At 45.1% G+C, this 15,034-nt stretch overlaps 1 long non-coding RNA gene across 1 annotated transcript in view; it reads left to right on the plus strand.

Annotated features, from left to right (window-relative positions):
• The window catches only part of LOC309509630, a 119,349-nt gene extending 104,656 nt beyond the window's left edge, over window positions 1-14,693 (plus strand). The window contains exon 3 of the long non-coding RNA XR_014209952.1: window positions 14,371-14,693. This is a non-coding gene — a long non-coding RNA (uncharacterized lncRNA). The remainder of the gene's footprint in view (window positions 1-14,370) is intronic.
• The last annotated feature ends 341 nt before the right edge of the window (window positions 14,694-15,034 follow it).

Here is a 15,034-nt window from a genome sequence, read left to right on the forward strand (position 1 = left end):
GTGTTGTGATTGGCCAACTGCTTCAAGCGTGTGTCAGAGATGTAACGGCCCTTACAACGCCCCTAACGCTGCCCCTGAAACACCGAGTTTCAACACACTACTAACACAACTCAAACACAAAAAAAAACAAAAAAACATAATAGGTCCTCTTTAATGTTTCATAAGGAATACATCAATACCAAAGGGGTCAAAGTTTGGCTGTTTGGCAAGAGCATGCGGCAGTGAGCAACTGCGAATGAGATGAATGGGAATGCTAATAGATTGCTTTCACAAAGTATTATAGACTTAACAGGTCAATACAAGGAATTCAATTGTACTCGTTAAGTGATGTCAAAGGGTCTTTAAGAAAAAGTTTCCTTTTGCTCTTTATTTAATCTCATTGGTGCCGTCTCATTTTCTTGTGATTTTCTTTTCAAGCTGTGACAGCAATCACATCACCAAATACACCAAGTCTTCTTATTAGGTGAGAAATTCTGAACCAAACCAAAAGGAAAAGAGAAAAATACATGCATTCTATAGATGAGAAAATGAGACAACATCCATTAATAGGTTGGAATATGTAGAACTATAAATGGTTGTGAATATGGGATATGTCATAGTTATTTCAAACCTGTGCCAGTGCAAAGCCCACTGCTTAGTGTGACCTTTGAATAGGTTTGATTGAGGAACAAAAACTGGCTTTTTTTTTAAAAATCCCAGTTTTTCAGAACAAAAGGATAATTTGAGGTAATAGATTGATTGACTGATTTTAGACTTACAGGAACACTGCCTTTGAGTCTTAAGAATTGTAGAATTTTAAGTCAAACCACAATCATCTTCAACCTAAAAAAAATAAATAAAAAAAAATAAAACCTTCTGCAAGTTTCAGTAATCTGAAAAAACTCTATTCCAGCTTTGCTCACAGAATGTCACAATTAGCTTATATAGGAAGACGAAGACAAGCAGATGGGAACAAGGAGATGGCGGAACGATGCAGGGAGGCAGAAGAGGAGGGATGGTGGCAGGATGAGGCGAAGGGATGGTGATGGCAGGACGACTGGATACAGGTGTGGTGAAGACCGGATGGTGAGACACAGGGATGGTGATGATGGGACAACGATCCCCTGGCGGCGAAGATGGTGCTTGGCCGATGGCACAGACCCAGAGCTCCCCAGTGCTGACAGCCCATGGTGGAAACGAAGGAGGGAGGAGTCCAGGTGATGACGAGGCTAGCGACAGCTGGGGAATGGCCGACGGAGGTGTTGTCGATGGATCCGCAGGCGCAGAGCCAATGAACTCCAGCGGCATCGCTGGCTCTGGAGATCTCGGCGATGTCGCGGCAACGACCTTGGAAGGAACTGGAGCTGGTGTGGTGGAGGACAGAGGTGACGCCGAGGGCAAGGAGGAACCCGCTGCAGTTGTAGGGGTGGAGGGACAGAGTGCAGCGGAAGGACCGCAAGTCCGTGACGGAAGTGGTGTGATGACTGACTAAGGGGGGGCCGGCAGGATGAGGGAACCCGGTGGAATCGCAAGTCCGAGGGTCTCCGGTGGAGCTGAAGGTGGGAGGAGCCAAGACGGAGCCGACAGGCCGAGATGGAGCGAAGAGGTCGAAGGCGGGAGGCGGAGCCGTAGGATCCTCTCGCACTGCACTGCTGGTGGTAACAGGACCTGCGGCTCGACATCATAGCAAGGCTTCCACATAGACGACGTATGGCTGTTGACATCTGGCAGCCGCTGGGCTGGAGGACTGACTGAGTTCTGGGGTAATGGAGGTGGTAAGGATCTTGACGGAATGACGGTGAGTAATACACAGTCTATAGGCTACAGTCATTAGTACTGTTCAGGAACAGTGATGATGAAAATACCAGGTGGGATAGGGTGTGAGTTGTACATTCTTCACAAGTTGATCCTCATTCTCCTTATTCATGACTCCCTCGTCCGCTGTTGTCTTTGGCTCACACCCCTGGTCAGACTTGCCATGAGGCTCCACTTCCAGGGTGAGGGTCAGCTCTGTCCTCTTCTCCTGCTCTGGCTGACGTGATGCAGCGGGTGGGAGCTCTCCGTCTGCAGGGGGCACACACGAGTACTCCGCGGTCGAGGGTGAAACGGGCTCTGGGTCTGGCTGTGTTCTGAATCGGGGCGCGACGCTCTCCAGACACCCGATGACGGTCTCTTTCCAGTCCAATCCTGTGGTGTCTGGGAGGTCGATATGGAGGTGGATCGTTGCCCTGATCCAGAACAGGGTCCTTAGGGTCTTGTCGTCCAGGGCGCTGGTGGCAGCAAGACACATAAAGTCCTTCACAAAAGAAAAAAGGTTAGGGCTCTCCTGAGCCAGGACAATCATTCTTGCCCTATCGTCCATTTTGGGGCGGTCTGATCTTCTTTCACAGTTAACTTAGATAGGAAGAACACTCAGATTAAATGCATCACAATACTGGCTTCTATTTTTAACAGCTTAGAATCCTTTTTTTATTTTTTATTTAATTTATATTTTACTGTGCCACATTAGCACATACTAATAGACAAAATAAACTAGATGCAACATGATCCATCAGGATCTGCAGAGCAGTAGGTGTTATACACAGCCAGGAACAACCCAAGGTTTGACAAACATTCACACATTTTACAATGAATATCAATCCAAGTACATTATAACCGAATGGCAAAAGCTGACTGGCATCTGATGATTCAGCAGCCAATGAGATTGCTTGCTCAACATTTACTAGCCAGTCATGTCACCTTTATTTTATAGCACGTTATACAATACAGATTGTTACAAAGCAGCTTTGCAGTGATTATCAGAAAAATAAAAATGTAAAAAAGAAAAGAAAAAAAAAGTGAAAAAAGAAAAGTGTTATTGTTCAAGTCAGTTCAGTGTTAATTCAGTTCCATTTTAAAGATCATCAATTAATAAATTAGTTAAATTCGGCTATAAGCAGCTTCACAGGAAACAGTGAAGTCATTGTCAAGCTCAGTTCAGTGTTCATCATAGTGTCAGTGCAGTCAGATCAATCATTTTGTTGAATATTAAGTGTCCCCAACTGTGTGACATTCAGGTCAATGTTGTGGTCATCAGGTCCACCATCTGATCTGGGTACAGCCTGGATTCTGCTTACTACGTTAACCTCGGGATAAGAATGAGACAGACTAATATTAGTGTAAATGGCATTCTTCTTACGATGTAACAAGTATATTGGGTCTTGTGGGAAGTTTTCCTGGTTTTGTTTGACCTACTTTATGCAGCCTAACAATCCATTAATGGATTTGAATTTATAGAAATGTGCGTTATGTGTATGCTAAAGAAATTCTGTCAGTCCTGCTGCACAATGTCAGAGTTCCTCTGAAATCCTCCACCTCCAGCTCCACCTGCCTTGATCTGATACGAGATTTGTGATGTCTATTTATGCAGCAGTATATCGTACATGCTCACAGAAGCGTGTCTGTATATCTATTAGCAGTAGCCAGTCCAAATTTGCTCTACAGGAGCAGCAGCGTAACATCTAGTCAGTGCTATATCCATTAACATGCTACAACTATTTGTTGTGTATGTGTGTGTGTGTGTGTGTGTGTGTCTGTGTGTGTGTCTGTGTGTGTGTGTGTAGCAGAACAAAATTCTGGTTCATATAGAGTACATGATAACAGAATAAAAATTTTTGTGTGACCTATCCCTTTAAGGACATTTTGTTTCTGAATTCCTTTTTAGCATGTAGTCAACTGCCATGACCTTTGCCCCCTTTACACTTTCTCTCAGCAGATTGGTCTTCACTTTGTTCTCCATTTGATCTTTCACAAACGCTCACTGTCCACAGTGAACACAGAAAGTGATAATAAGGAAGGGAAATAACAACTTTTCTATAATTAAACATCAAGGCTGTGGAAAAGTGGCATGATAATCCTTGTGACCCGGCGGTTCTGCTGCTCCAAAACCATTTACACTTTCATTAAAGAGATTAGTCAGGCATAACTGATTTATTTATAGTGCAAACAAACTCAGGGGGGAAACCTGTGGCAGCTGTGGCCCTTTTCTCCTGACCTGTGATTAATTAGAGATCTGTAAGAGGGCAAAAAACAGCCTATACTATATGTAGGCTGCATGTGGGTTGATTTTATGAAAACCTATGAAAAAGTGATCACATTTCAACTGGATAATGAAATTAGTACCACTAGGTTTTGTGTATTATGACATTATTTTCATTACAATCAAGTTATTTTTTCTCCTCAAATCATCTTTATTGTAAAGTGTCCAGATGTTTTACTATGTATGTATAATGTATGTATTTAGTCAGTCCAGTGTGTTTCCCTGCCTTTAATCCTGCATAGGACAAGAGGTTTGGAAAATGGATGGATGGATGGATGTTATGGACAATACAGTTTTAATGACAATATAGACTTTTGTCTAATATATCAGAGCTTTAGGCAAGGATTTTCTTTTCTTTTTTTTTTGCTTATTGGTTGATTGATCTATAGGTAAATTAAAAAGGTAACTGAAGAGGTAATTTGTAGGAGCATGGGATATTTACAGCCCTAAAAACTTTAACGGAAATAAAACTGAAATTGAAATCTAAATGCAGAAGTTCTGTGTCACTACTGTGTTCATGCACTTTTCAGTTAGTTGTCATTTGTCACATGTTCCTTTGTTCAGTTTCCCACCACTAGTCTGTCTCCCTGGTTACCATCATTAGTTCATCTGTATCACCTGTGTCATCTTAATTATCATCATCTGTGTTTGCTATTTAGTTTGTCCTGTTCACTCTGTCTTTGTCTGTTCCCTTTTGTGGTCACTACGAGTTACGTCGTGACGGCGAATGGGGTTTCGCTTAGAAAGCCTCTCACCTTTGAGTATTACAAAACGAGCCAACGGCAAGGAAATGCCATGGGTCTGTGGAATTTGCATAGCGTAACTCCACCCCACCTCGTGGGTATATCAGGAAGTACGCTTCCCAACCTGTCCCGCTGGGTCTCGAGAACCCTCGGCTACATGATTCAGTTCACGTGGTCTCCTCCCCGCTTCTGGTGAGTCTGCTACACCATGGTCGTGGCAATGCCCCTGTCATTGGTTTTCAGCAATCGACCTAAAGGACCCCTACTTTCATGTCTCCATTCTTCCTCGACACTGACCATTTCTGCGGTATGCTTTCGAGGGGCGGGCATATCAGTACGCGGCCCATTCGGGCTAGCCCTGTCTCCTCGCGTCTTCACGAAAGTCGTAGGTTTTTAAGTTCGCACCTAGCCCGTCTGGGTCAACTGAGAAAAGAGCAAACTCTCCCCCGTGCAGAGGATCTCTTTTCTCGGTATGGAAATCGACTCTGTCGCCATGTGCACGCAGCTTAAGAGCGTGCGAGCGCAAGTAGTCACTGCTGACTTGCCTGAGACAGTTTGAGGGCAGAGTGCGATTCCACTGAAGTTATTTCAGAGGCTCCTGGGACATATGGCATCCGCAGCCACAGCTACGCCGCTCGGATTGCTTCATGTGAGACCGCTTCAGCTCTGGCTTCCTACCGGAGTCCCGAGGTGGGCATGGCAACAAGGCACACTCCGAGTATCAGTTACTCCGACCTGCCGTCAGACCTTCACCCCGTGGACGAACCTCAGCTTTCTACGGGCCGGAGTGTCCTTAGAACGAGTTTCCAGGCATGTTGTTGACTCAACAGATGCCTCCACCATGGGCTGGGGTGCCATGTGCAATGGACATGCTGCCACGGGCTCCTGGTCAGGACCCCAGCGCCTTTGGCATGTCAATTGCCTCGAGTTGCTGGCGGCACAGACCCTTTGCAAGATCAGGGAGGATGAGGAGCAGGTCATTCTGGTTGTGCCTCACTGGCCCACTCGGACCTGGTTCTCCGAACTAGTACTCGAGGAGACAGGGATATTTAATTTAATTTGATCAATCAATAAATTCCACTTGAAACAAACCTTGTTGTATTATTTTAATTTAATACTGTGAAGCTGCTTTGATACAATCTGTATTGTGAAAAGCGCTATACAAATATACTTGACTTGACTTGACTTGACTAGTACTCCTCGCGACAGCACCTCCCTGGCCAATTCATCTGAGGAAGGACCGCCTTTCTTAGAGACGGGGCATCCTATGGCACCCTCGTCCCGATCTGTGGAACCTCCACCTGTGGCTTCTGGACGGGATGAGGCAGGTTTGAGTACCCTACCACCACCGGTGGTGGCTACAATCACTTCCGCTAGAGCATCGTCCACGAGACATGCTTACGTGTTGAAGTGGAACCTCTTCGTCACCTGGTGCTCTTCTCGCCGAGAAGACCCCAGAAAATGCCCAATCAGTGTCGTGCTTTCCTTCCTGCAAGATAGCTTGGAGCGAAGGCTGTCTCCCTCCACCCTCAAAGTGTATGTTGCCGCTATCGCCGCACATCACAACACAGTCGAAGGTAAGTTCATGGGGAAGCACGACCTGGTCATCAGGTTCCTGAGAGGAGCATGGAGACTAAATCCTCCTCAGCTCTCCTCTCGTTCCCTCTTGGGACCTCGCAGTGGTTCTATCCGCCCTGCAGAGTGCTCCCTTTGAGCATTTGCAATCAGTTGAGCTTAACCCTTTAGGCGCCAGAGGTTTTTTCCTAAAACGTTCGATTTTGACATCTTAATTTCAAAAGGCTATATCTTAAAAGTGATAAAAGATAGAGACTTTCTGTAAATTAGAGAAATATTAAGGATGACCCAAAGTTTATGTAGGGATTACATTTTCCCATCTAATTAGCATATTATGACGTCATATGGTGGCGGCCATCTTGGATTATAGAATTTTCATGAAAAGTCACATGTTTAAATGATAAAATGCAGCACTTCTTTCCCCCCAAAATGTCCCTCACCTTCTGTATGCTATATTGCACAATACTGAATGCTCAGGTAAATAGTAAGTAGTAAACTAACAGTGTAAATCATTACTAATATATGGTAGAAACAAACCGAATGCATGTAGCGGTTGGCCTTTTGCTGTAGAGATTTTCCATTTACTACATACAGTAGGCATTCTGATTCCATGTATGGGGCACATATATATTATTCATATGACACACAAACACAAGTAGACAAGACCTGTTTAGTTCAAAAACTCACTCGCCACGGCAAGGCACAGATCATGAGTGAGATGACGAGACAAGACGAGAGACAGACGAGACAAGACGAAAGACAATGTTCGTTTTTTTTTTTTGTGTGTGTGTGGTTTTTGTTGATGTTGTTTTTTTTGTTTTTTTTTGCTGACAAAGACGCACACATCACAAGGACATGAACATACAAAAAATAACACATTGTACACTATGGTCAGGGAAATAGATAGTAAATCAACAGTGTAAATCATTACTAATAAATGGCAGACAAAAAAAATAAAATAAAAAATAATTTATGTAGCAGGCCTTTTGCTGTAGAGATAATGACTCCCGATTGTAACCCAGACTAATTCAGTATTATAAAATATATTTTTGTAAATTAATGGGGTTCACAAAAACGTAAATAATTAAAGATTGGTGATGTTAACAAACCCTTTTCGCAGAATAAATTGTGTGGGAACAATTATTTGTTATATTTAGGGTTATTGGTTCAGCCAATCAGAATACTGTTGATATGATCCGCCCACTGAGCAGATGCGCAAGACCGGAAAGTGGAGAAGTCTGAGAGAAATTCGTCTGGTTTAGTCATCAAGAAAATTGAGAAATAACTGAGTAAAACTATAAAAATAGTCTTTACATCTCTTCAGAATTGTTAAAAGAAGAAGATATTGAGTGGATTCTGTAGTCGTTTTACTCCTGTGACGATCGATAGGTTAATTACATCGTCGTATTGCTGGAAAGTGAATAACTGGATGTGGTGAGTTCATTTATGTATATATGCTGAATTTAATGTTTGAATAAGAAACACAACACTACTTTTGTGAGAAAAACTTACTCGGTTACTGACGTAACCTCGGTTCTCTCTAGAGAGGGAACGAGTACTGCGTAAGTCTTACGCTAGGGGAAAATCTCTTTTCCGCGAGATACTGAAGCCAAAAAATTATCCTTAATTTTTGAAATAATGTAAAACGCGTTGTGGCAGCATGCAGACACAGGCGAGACGGCTCGCGCGCCTATTGGCTGCCCTGCGGCAACTGCAGCAGCCTATCGATAGGGCCTTCTCGTGACGTCAGCTCCAATGGGGGCGCTTCGCGCCCAATACGTCACGTCCCGCCGAAACGGGCGTGGCCTTGGGCTATAAACATAGCTTCGAAAGGCTAGCTAACTGGTTTTTTATCGCCGGAGCGAACCAGAGCATGTGCAGGCACGGCAAGATACGCAGTACTCGTTCACTCTCTAGAGAGAACCGAGGTTACGTTAGTAACCGAGTACGTTCTCTTACGAGTGGTTCTCTCGTACTGCTTAAGTCTTACGCTAGGGGAACACAGTGTAAAACGCTGTGCATGCTAAGATCCAGCACAAAAGTCCCAAGGGCAAGTGCCCGGGCTCATATAGAGCATGATCATAAGGAACTCCAGGAAAGAGTGGCTAGAATAGCATCATTCCTGTAATAAATAGCATCCTATAAGGCAGTGGTTCTCAACTCCAGTCCTCGGGACCCGCTGCTCTGCACATTTTGTATGTCTCTCTTATCTGACACACTCAAATCAGTTCATGGAGTCTCTCCTGACGAGCTGATGATCTGGTTCAGGTGGGTTAAATAAGGGAGACATACAAAATGTGCAGCGGGTCCCGAGGACTGGAGTTGAGAACCACTGCTATAAGGAGCAATTATATTGATAGTGTTTCACACAGCCAGGGCGAAACTCGGCCTGGTCTGATGAATATAGTGGGTCTTACACACTGCCCATAGAGCTGCGCGATCGATCAGCGAGCGTTTGCTCAAGCAGTTTCAGTATTCTGGGCCGAAAGCATCGGGGCAGACAGTACCGAATTATTAGACCGAAAGCAGCTTAGCCTGCAAAGCGGGAACCTCTAGGTTATAAAACCTTATAAATGTAGACGGGGAGGCCCAGCCTGCTGCTGGGAAGATACAGATATCTTGCAAGGCAATCCCACTGGACCAAGCCCACGACGAGGCCATGCCTCTTGTGGAGTGCGCTCTGACACCTAACGGGCACTGCAAGCCCTTAGAGGCGTAAGCCAGCGCTATAGCATCGACTATCCATCTGGATAGGCTCTGTTTCGACACGGCAAGTCCCTTAGAACGTCCGTTGAACGAGACAAAGAGCTGCTTTGTCTGTCTGAAGACAGACGAGCGAGACACATAAACCCTTAATGCCCTGACCGGGCAAAGGAAGCTGGCGTTTTTCCTCATTAGAGACCGGCAGGGCAGACAGGGAAATCACCAAAACGGTGTGTTGAGGGATTTGGGAGTGTACCCGTGCCTCGGTTTGAGAATGACTTTCGAGTCATTAGGCCCAAACTCCATACATGTTGCGCTCACTGAGAGCGCTTGTAAGTCCCCTATACGCTTTACTGAAGCGAGAGCCAGAAGAAACACTCTCTTGAAAGACAGGTGTTTGATATCTGTTGATTGGATCGGCTCGAAAGGGGCACCCTTCATGGCCTCCAAGACCGTAGAAAGGTCCCACATGGGAACTGAGGGAGGTCTGGGAGGATTTAACCTCTTAGCTCCTCTAAGGAAGCGAATTACCAGATCGTTTCTTCCAAGTGATTGGCCAAGCGTTGGTTTAGAAAATGCTGCTATAGCCACCACGTAAACTTTGAGTGTGGATGGGGCTCTGTCCTCATCCAGTAGCTCTTGTAGGAAGGAGAGAACCTCCGTCACCCCACAATTTGAGGGTGAAAAGCCACGTGCTGTGCACCAGCTAGAGAACACAGACCATTTTGAGGAATAGAGCCGTCTCGTAGAGGAGGCTCTAGCCTGCATGATCGTGTTTAACACTCCCTCCAGGAGGTCAGCGGGTACCCGTTGATGGCCCACGCATGTAGGGACCAAAGGTCCCTCCTCACTGGTATCGGCCATGGGGCAGCGCTCGTCAGCTGCATCAGAACTGGGAACCAAGCCTGGTTCTTCCAGAACGGAGCCACTAGTAGCACTGAGCATCCGTTTTCCCTGATCCGCTCTGAACCCTGAGGTAGGAGCGCGACGGGGGGAAAAGCATAGAGCGGGCGCCTGGGCCAGCGCATCCCTGCTCTTGGAGAAAAACTCCGGACAGTGAGCGTTTTCTTGAGACGCAAACAGGTCTATTTCCGCTCTGCCGAATGTCTCCCACAGCAGTTGGACTGTCTGCGGGTGAAGAGACCATTCCCCTGCTGGAACATTGTTCCTGGACGGTCTGTCCGGTCCCACATTCAGGTGGCCAGGCACGTGCGCTGCTCTCAGCGAGCGCAGATTGTGCTGAGCCCAGACCAGGAGGCGTTCCGTCAGCCTGTAAAGGTTTCAGGACCTGATACCTCCCTGGCGATTTATGTAGGCCACCACTGACATGTTGTCCGAACGGACCAAGACGTGGTGTCCTGTTATCTGGGGACAAAAGCGCCTCAGCGCGTTGTCGACTGCCATCATTTCCAAGCAGTTTATGTGCAGAAGCTTTTCTCGTTCTGACCACTGGCCGAAGAACGGTCTGCCCTCGAGCAGCGCTCCCCATCCCGAGGTGGGGGCGTCCGTAGACACCACCTTCACACTCGAGGAAGTCCCCAGGCTTACATCTGACTGGCACCAGTTGATCGCTCTCCAAGGTTTCAGAACTGAGACACATTTCTGATCGACCTTGAGGCGAAAAAGACCGGAAGTCCACGCTCGGCGCGGTACTTGCGCTTTTAGCCAGAACTGCAGCGGGCGCATGCAAAGCAGACCCAGCTGAAGAACTGCTGATGCTGAGGCCATGAGACCCAGCATCCTTTGAAACTTTTTGAGCGGGACTATAGCGTCGCGGCGGAAGGTTTCTGTCATGCGCTGAATATCCAGTCTGCGCTGCGGCGATAGCTGAGCTGTCATAGACAGCGAGTCCAGTTCTGTGCCCAGAAAAGATATTCTCTGACTGGGAGACAGTGAACTTTTCGCCCAATTGACTTTGAGACCCAGATTCTCGAGATGCTCGAGTAATAAGGTCCTGTGTTCTATGAGCTCTGAGTGTGACTGAGCTAGAACCAGCCAATCGTCCAAGTAGTTCAAAACTCGCATTCCCCGAAGTTTCAGGGGAGCGAGGGCTGCGTCCGTGCACATCGTGAATGTACGGGGTGCTAGGGACAGGCCAAACGGTAGGACTGTGTATTGATATGCCTGGCCCTCGAAGGCGGATCTCAAAAATCGCCTGTGACGTGACGCTATTTGTATTTGGAAATATGCGTCCTTCAGATCTATTGACACAAACCAGTCCCCTTGGCGAATTTGCGAGAGGATTTTCCTGGTCGTGAGCATTCTGAACCGCCGTTTTGAAAGCGCTTTGTTCAGCTGTCTTAGATCTAGAATGGGTCTGAGACCCCCGTCTTTTTTCGGTACCAGAAAATATCTGCTGTGTAGACCCCCTTCGCTCTGAGATTGAGATAAAGGCTCTATGGCCCCTTAGCTCAACAGTTTCGCAATTTCGGCTCGAAGTAGATGTGCTACTTCCTTTTCTACCGTGGTTTCGATCCGCGCAACGGTGGGGGCGTCGAGCGAACTGTAGCGAATAGCCTCTTTCTATAATGGTCAGCACCCATTTTGATACCCCAGGAAGCTTTGCCCACGCATTTGCATGAATAGCTAGGGGTTGAATGAGAACTGGGCTCTGGCTGTGACATAGTGGTGGCCGGAGAGCTTCGGTTTGCTGTAACATAGACACCGCGCTTGCAGCGTTCGAGGCGGGGGGCTCGCTGATAACAGCTGGCAGCCTGCCCGTGCTCGACTCTCTTACGGCGGGTAGCTGAGAGAGCGCGAGGGCCGTGGGCATTTTTACTACACTCATAACACCATCGGCAGTGGCCGGACATTTAACGCACAATCGACATGAGCCGATTCTATTTGTGCGAGCCCTGGGCTTGTCATGTCTGTGAGTGAATGTGGGCGCGGGCACATTTACTACACTGAGGATGCCGTCGGCTTGAGCCGACTGTATGTGCGTTGGTTTCGTTTTTACAGAAACCGTGGGACATGCAGTGTGTAGTGTTTGTGGGCACTGGGTCGTGGGCACATTCACTACATTTAATGCACAATCGACATGAGCCGATTTCATGTGGGCGAGCCCTGAAATGTGGCGGGCTGTGCTTGTGTGTAGGAATGAGCACTGGGCATGGGCATTTTACTACACTCATAACACCATCAGCCGTGGCCGGAATACCAGTAATACACTCTTTATGAGATTTATCTGGGCCGACGTGAAAACGGCGTTTGTGTGCAGGCAAACGGGCTGTGGAACCGGCTTGTTTTCTGCAAAATACACTGGAACAGTCGCATTTTCTGGAACTGAACGAGCGAGAAGTTTTGGTGGAAGTCTGGCCGCAGCGGGACTCGAACACCATTGTTTTCCTAGGCGGGCTAGGAAGGCTTTGCCTCGAGCTTTACCTCAATCTCAGGCCGGGGCTCACGCGGAGGGAGGCGGCGGCCAGCAGAGCGAGAGCGCCATGGAGAATGGTAGCGGATAGCCAGATAGCGTCATCTTGTCTTGTGACGGCGTTTGATTGCAGGCGTGCACGTACAGATGGTGGACAACCAGAATGCCTATTACATCACCGCGGCGAAAATAAACCAGCCGCATTTCAAAGTCGTTCCCGAAATGACCGCCAGGTGGCGCAAAGGGACATTGTGCAAAACAGCAGCAATTGCCGTATTTTAAAATGTAAGTGGGTTAAATATAAAACCCTAAGCCTAATAGGCATATTTTTCATATATATAAATAGGCCTATTAGGCTACAACAGAATAGAACCAAATATAGAATCAATTTTAGAACTGAAAAAATAGAATCAAAAGTTAAAAATAGAGACAATATTAGGAGCAATGACGCTGAATATTTTTACTATTCTATTGAGGAATTAGATAAATGAAGAGCTCTCGTGAGCGATACAATTTCATAGTAATTTATAGTGATTTCAAAAGCAGTCCTTAAAAAAAAAAAAATACATTCGTTTTAGTTAAGATCCTGGTTTCAATGCCCTTATATAGGCTAGGCTACTGCTTAAAAAAATGTCACAACGCGTTTTGAGATTGTTTTGAATTAAAAATTGAAGTTTAAAATGTAGTGTTTTGGCACACCAGGTCGAGTGGCGTTACGCATTGTTCAAAAATCAGGTTTTATTCTGGCATGTTGAATTGGCGTTAGATTTTTTTTTTTGATTTATTAGATTTAGATTTTAGATTTCGTTAGATTTATTTTTCTCATAACAGCTAAAATAACTTAATATATGCCTTGTCTTAATATGACCTACTTAATATAGGCAATAGGCATATAATAGCCTATATAATAAATTAGCAAAACTTGGCCACTAAATATTTAATTTTCAATTATTTTAATTATCACAATTAAAGTTTTAAGTTTATTAAATTGAACAAGCGCAACAATCAGCATTTAATCAAATATTCTAAAAGATGTATTATTATTAATAATGTTATTTCAACATAATATTTCGTTTTTTCGACATAATATGTGCGTGCAACAAGCAATATGTGTATTTGTAAATCCGGTGATGCGTGCATTGATTTTTATCAATAAACTAGTGTTTTCTGACAGTGTCGACTGCAAAGATGAAGTTGACGATCGCCATATTTGTAGTGAACGCACCTAGAGAGAAATGCACATACAGACATAATCAGAGAGTAGCCTTTTTCTTTTCGTTTTGAATTATTTCGTTTGAAGACATTTCAAGCTTTGTGTATTTGATGTATTTATCATGTCTCTGTGAGGCATACACTGAGTTTCGTTAAGTTAGGAGGATGAGATGCGCTCCAGCTGACGTGCAATGCAAGTGACCGCGCGGGCGCCTCCATGATTAGTGTCTGTTATATTTGCTTCTCTTACTTATTAAACCCAGGCACTTGGTTGATGAAAAATTTATTAAAATTAAGATACAATTTATAGAAAACGAAATTCACTTTAAAGAAAGGTTTTCTACAAAACAAAACTTAATGAAGTGGTCAAAATCATGTCTGACCCGCTCCATGTCTCTCGATATAATGCATCCTATCTTACTCGTGCTGTTCACTTTCATATTCAACATAGATGGAAAAAAATAACATTAATATTTTAACAAATATGATACTAAATGAGATTATTTAATGGCTACAACAGTATAGTAGGCCTATAGACTCTATTTGTACAAATTGGTGCACATTAATTTAATTAAATGAAACCTTGTAACGAATTCACACTGTAGTGTAGACTGTGTACAGTTGAGACACCTTAAATAACTTGCGTTCGCAGCAAGCACAAGTTGTGATTTTTGCTGTGCACTTGCATATTAGTGTCAGCTGGGAAGGAAATATAGAGACCAGACCTCTTGGAACTTTAATTGAATACATAGCGTTGGTAAAGCATACTGAAATTACATCCCTACAAATGTATTAGGCCCTACTGAAAATAAATGTATCGAATTTAAGCAAAGTAGCCTAAATGTTAAGACTGTAAGCCCTTTGCTTTTTTCGTAGCCTATAAAGGATTCTTATAGCCGACTTTGTGTTAATTTAATCTGTAGAGGATTTTTTTAACTCAAACATTAACACTGAAATAAATGAAACTAAAGTATTGTAAATTTTTTGGCACACCACGACGAGTGGCGCTATGCATTGTTCTAAAGCCAGGTTTTATTCTAGAATGTTGAATTAGTGTTCGACAAACGCGGCGGCGCGTTCTTTTGAATGAAGAGCGCTTCTCGCTCGTGTGAGCGAACACACACTGGAACGTTAGCCCATGTCGCAACGAGCACCCCTAATTTCCACCAGATGCGTAACGGCTGCGGAACGGCTCCGCTGCGTGACAGCTCCGTGTTCCGTCGTCCGTCAATACCCACCAGGTCCGGATTTGTTGCGCAACGGCTGCGGTCATGACTGACAGCTGACGTCACGAGGCCCCATGTAATCTCGCGAATTCTGGTCTGATCGCGCGATATGTAGTTTCTATAAACAGAACTACCAAACCAGGAA

The sequence above is a fragment of the Leuciscus leuciscus genome (genome assembly GCF_965113295.1).
Source record: "Leuciscus leuciscus genome assembly, chromosome: 11".
NCBI lineage: Eukaryota > Metazoa > Chordata > Actinopteri > Cypriniformes > Leuciscidae > Leuciscus > Leuciscus leuciscus.